The sequence below is a fragment of the Mytilus trossulus genome, chromosome 10 (genome assembly GCF_036588685.1).
Source record: "Mytilus trossulus isolate FHL-02 chromosome 10, PNRI_Mtr1.1.1.hap1, whole genome shotgun sequence".
NCBI classification, from domain to species: Eukaryota; Metazoa; Mollusca; class Bivalvia; order Mytilida; family Mytilidae; genus Mytilus; species Mytilus trossulus.
This window is the reverse complement of record NC_086382.1, coordinates 14,241,267-14,245,649: the sequence shown is the minus strand read 5'-3', so window position 1 is coordinate 14,245,649 and position 4,383 is coordinate 14,241,267. Positions and strand designations below refer to the sequence as shown.

At 33.4% G+C, this 4,383-nt stretch overlaps 1 long non-coding RNA gene across 1 annotated transcript; it reads right to left on the bottom strand.

The window, feature by feature from the left end:
- Nucleotides 1-254: 254 nt before the first annotated feature.
- Nucleotides 255-3,891, bottom strand: LOC134686887 (uncharacterized). Its single transcript, XR_010101683.1, has 3 exons — nt 3,542-3,891; nt 1,853-1,930; nt 255-379 (listed from the first exon to the last, which is right to left on the bottom strand). It is a non-coding gene; the product is annotated as an uncharacterized LOC134686887 (long non-coding RNA).
- Between the last annotated feature and the right edge of the window lie 492 nt (nt 3,892-4,383).

Here is a 4,383-nt window from a genome sequence, read left to right as displayed (position 1 = left end):
ATTTGGATGGAGAGTTGTCTCATTGGCACTCACACCACATCTTCATATATTTAATTAAGCCTAGTTATATACATCGTGCATGAACAAGTCTTATTTCAAATCTTCTTCGACAAGAGGTCAACATATTTTCAGAAGTTAATTGCAGAAAAAGATTTTTTTTCCCCATATATGTCTTCAAAAAGTGGTGCATCAAACGCGAGAAATATACCTGACTGATATTACTCCGCAAGGTTGTAAATTGCATACATGTCATACAAAATAAATAACAAAACTTTATTAATCTGGAAATCCTATGACAAAAACTTTTTTTTATGAATATTAAAATAATGTCTAATCATTTGACGATTGACCCACTGTGAAATTCAGTTGACAAATTCACCTGAAATGAAACAAAGAAGAAATTTAGGTATACATAATCCAATTATATGAAATTCGTTACAAGATAATTTGCTGGGCATTTAAAATCACAATACTGATTTGACACAATGCAAAACGATAGCAAATGAAAAGTGGCGCTTAATTCCTCATCATTTAAAATATATGTCTTTGGATTTTTAGAAAATAAAACAACTAAGCTTAAAAAAAGATCAACAGACAAAACAACGTATACAAAACACATTTAAAATTATAGCCTGAGCAACACGAACCCTACTAAAAGTGGCGGTAATCTAAGGTGCTCCTGGATTGTAAGCAGATCCTGCACCATATGTGACACCCGTTGTCTTGCTGATCAAAATATAAACCCCTTGATAAGTGTAGTTCGTTAGATCACATTTAAGGAAACGGGGATTATTCCTCTCATGACCAACATTAATTGTTTACTCTTTTTTTTTTTTTTTTTTATAAAATCCTATAAAAAAACAACCTATAATCCTTTACTCACAAATAAACAGCTGCCAAACGAGAATTTGTGTGAACAATCATAAAGAGAAAGTAAGAACTGACCGCAAGAGGGGAAGAACTCACAACCAAAAGGACACAACTACAGACTACGACCAAAAAACAAAAACGACAAACCACACTCTACAATACAATACGCTTTAGGTCTTATTTAATGAGATTATGATCCCCGCCTATTAAAATAACGAGAGACATATTCAGGTTCTTGATCTGTTAGTAGCATCTTATTTTTATTTCTATTATTTCACGGCAGAAGTATTGAATTAGACACTTGAGAATATATAAAAATGGCCTGACGAAATTGCAGTCGGTGAATTCCAAACAAACAGAGGTGATTAGGTTTGTAGACAGTATAAAAAGAGGCGGCATATACCAAGGTACAAACAAAACTCATATTTAAAAGTGAAACCGACAACGTCCTGTCAAAAAGCATGATGCGTCTGTTTTAACAAGTGCATAACTCTCAATTCGAATTCAAATGATTAAAAGTTACAAAATGTTTGTTTTATGGATCTGTCCCTTATTTCTCAAACTTTCAGCAGTATGATTGAATTTATTTATAAATAACAAAATATCTTTGAGGCATTCTAAGTCTTTTACTAGCACTTCACATACAATTTTCTTATAAGGTAAATGTTAAGTAGACTAATACTTGCGACAATAATTTTACCTTGATAGACAGGTTTTTATCCTTTCATTGGATTTGATGGTGTTCCATAGAGAGTAAAATGGTTTTTAACCTTCATATACAGGTTATTATCTTTTCATTGGATTTGATGATTTTCCATAGAGAGTAAGATAGTTACCTTGATAGACAGGTTTAATCCTTTCAATGGATTTGGTGATTTTCCATAGAGAGTAAGATAGTTTTACCTTGATAGACAGGTTTTTATACTTTCATTGGATTTGACGATGTTCCATAAAGAGTCCATAGAGATTATGATATTTTTACCTTGATAAGCAGGTTTTTAACCTTTCATCGGGTTTGATGATGTTCCATAGAGAGTAAGATACCACTCCTTTAGTTCCGCTGAAAAAGACAAAGGTTTTAGATACTTATAACTTGGTAATTAAGTGTAGCATGACTTTTATATTTATAAATTAACTGTTTACAAAATTTTGAATTTTTGAAATACTAAGGCTTTTCTACCTCAGGCATAGATTACCTTAGCTGGATTTGGCAAAACTTTTAGGAAGTTTGGTCCTCAATGCTCTTCAACTTCTTACTTTATTTGGCCTTTTTAATTTTTTGGGATTCGAGCGTCACTGATGAGTCTTTTGTAGACGAAACGCGCGTCTGGCGTATATATAAAAAAATTTAGTCCTGGGTATCTATAATGAGTTTATTTACATATCGCTGTACCGAGTGACTGTTTGTTGTTCCTGAATTTGAGGTATGGTTAGCATTTAAGTGTATCTTAAACAAAAGGAAAAACTTTTGTGGATAGCTGTGAATCCAAGTTTACCACATCATTTTCTTCTCAAATGGCGATACCAAATCAGCATTTTACCAGATATTTACGAACGTTTCATTAGTTGAAATTGTCACGCATTTGGTTTTATTCACACATGGTTGTCAACACAATATAATGGAATTGTATGCGGCTGTCATAAAAGTGAAAAGTTAAATTAGCTATAAAAACAGGTTTAATCTGGCGTACTAAATTATAATCATGGTACCTTTGTTAACTATTCACACCACTGGGTCGATGCCACTGCACCGAGGGTATCACCAGCCCAGTAGTCAACTGGTCATTTTAAAAATTTCCTGTTACAAAACTTAGAATTTTTCGAAAGACTAAGGATTTTCTTATCCCAGGCAAAAATTACCTTAGCCGTATTTGGCCCAACTTTTTCGAATTTTGGATCCCCAATGCTCTTCAACTTTGTACTTGTTGGCTTTATAAATATTTTGATATGAGCGTCACTGATGAGTCTTATGTAGACGGAACGCGCGTCTGGCGTACTAAATTATAATCCTGGTACCTTTGATAACTAATCAATCCACCGTTTTAACACAAACAAATGCCTGTATCAAGTCAGTAATACGACAGTTCTTACCTATTCGTGTGATGTGTTTGAGCAAAATTTACATTTTTTGTTTATATTTGCGGATTGTTAATTGTAATTTAGCATTGTAGATTGTAAATGCATTATATGATACGCTTACTATGTCCGAGATACCCAATGTTTGCCAGTTTGAAGTTCATGCAATTCCTTAGTTTTTAAATAAGATGATGTAGTACAGTATGTGTTCTAATAGGACTAATATCAACAAGAAACTTTCATTTGAGGGTCATGGATGCTCTTCAAATTACTACTTTATTTGACATTTTAAACTTTTTGGATTCAAGCGTGATTTTTTTAAGACGATACGGGCGATCTAGCGTGCAATATTTTATCTCTAGTATATAAGATAATTATAAAAAAAATAAGATGTGATATGATTGCTTTTGAGACACTCTCCACAAGATACCGAAATGACACAGAAATTAACAATTATAGGTCACTGTACGGCCTAAAACAATGAACAAATCCAATACCGCATAGTCAGCTATAAAAGGCCCCGTTTTAAAAAAAATTAGATTTAAAAAAATCAGATTCGCCTCTAATATTGTTTTTATAATTGAAGGATACATACCACTGACATTCATGCTGTCTACCTTAAGTAAAACTTTCCACTTTCCTAAAGGATTTTCTCCCCATAAATGAACAACTTTGTAAGTCCATGTAAAGGTGCCTGATGTTGAGTACGTATAGTACGCGTCGTTGTATCGTTTAGGAAGCAAAACTACTTTGGTCCCACTGGGTGAAATCAGGTATACTTCAACTGCTCCTCTACAGCGTGAGTAATCAAAACTCACTGTAGCCATTACATGTTCTAAATGACGGATTGGACAATCGCCACGGGAGACGTCAATTTTGTCTCTGACTTTTGATCTTTCCTCTAGTGTCCTACAAGTAGAGTGAACATTTATAACTTATTGTGATTTTCATATTATTACAAGTACAACGAATATGTTCCATTTGTCGTAACTACAATCATGTCCCTTTTAATCGAATGTGACCTATTGCATTAAACTTATCATCGGGTTTGTACAAACAAGAGCAGAACAACGGATGCCACATGTATGAAGCAGAATCTGATTACACATCTAGAGCACTCGAGACCACCTCCAGTTTTGGTTGGGTTCGTGTTGCTTATTGTTTAGTAGTCAATGCAAATATTTTTTGTTTCAGGTATTGTTTATTTTTTTCTATTAAAAAATAAATCGAAATGCTCTACAAGCCCACATAGTGTATTCAAATATAACTCCCTCAATCTAAAAACTACGGGAATTGAGTTAACATCTTTATTCAGTTTACCAACAATAAAACTTTTGGAGTTTGGCACATTTTACAATGTTATAGCAATCACACAATGCTAAGGTGAAGGTCCTAATACTTTTCCTTACACGACTCTTGTTTAAACTCCTGTAACTT